Below are 282 nucleotides of genomic sequence, written 5' to 3'. Positions count from 1 at the left end.
AGCGTTTGTTTTCTTTATTTTATAAAAGCACAATGTTTTGTTGATATTGTGAGTGCACACAAATAAAACTAGCCCCTTTACAATTTAGAAGGATGTATTACTCTTACCTTTATGAACAAAAATGACTGCATATTAAGTTGTTTCCACTGTTAGAAAAAAATGCAAGTGATTGGATATGCGTCTAACCGCGCACATTTATCTAGGTTAAACACTTAAACTAACATTGTGATATGCTTGAACTGTTTTATATCTATAGATTTTATTTTAGGCAAGTCGTGATGA

The sequence above is a fragment of the Sinocyclocheilus anshuiensis genome, unplaced genomic scaffold (assembly GCF_001515605.1).
Source record: "Sinocyclocheilus anshuiensis isolate Anshui unplaced genomic scaffold, SAMN03320099.WGS_v1.1 scaffold746, whole genome shotgun sequence".
NCBI classification, from domain to species: Eukaryota; Metazoa; Chordata; class Actinopteri; order Cypriniformes; family Cyprinidae; genus Sinocyclocheilus; species Sinocyclocheilus anshuiensis.
This window is presented reverse-complemented; position numbering follows the sequence as displayed.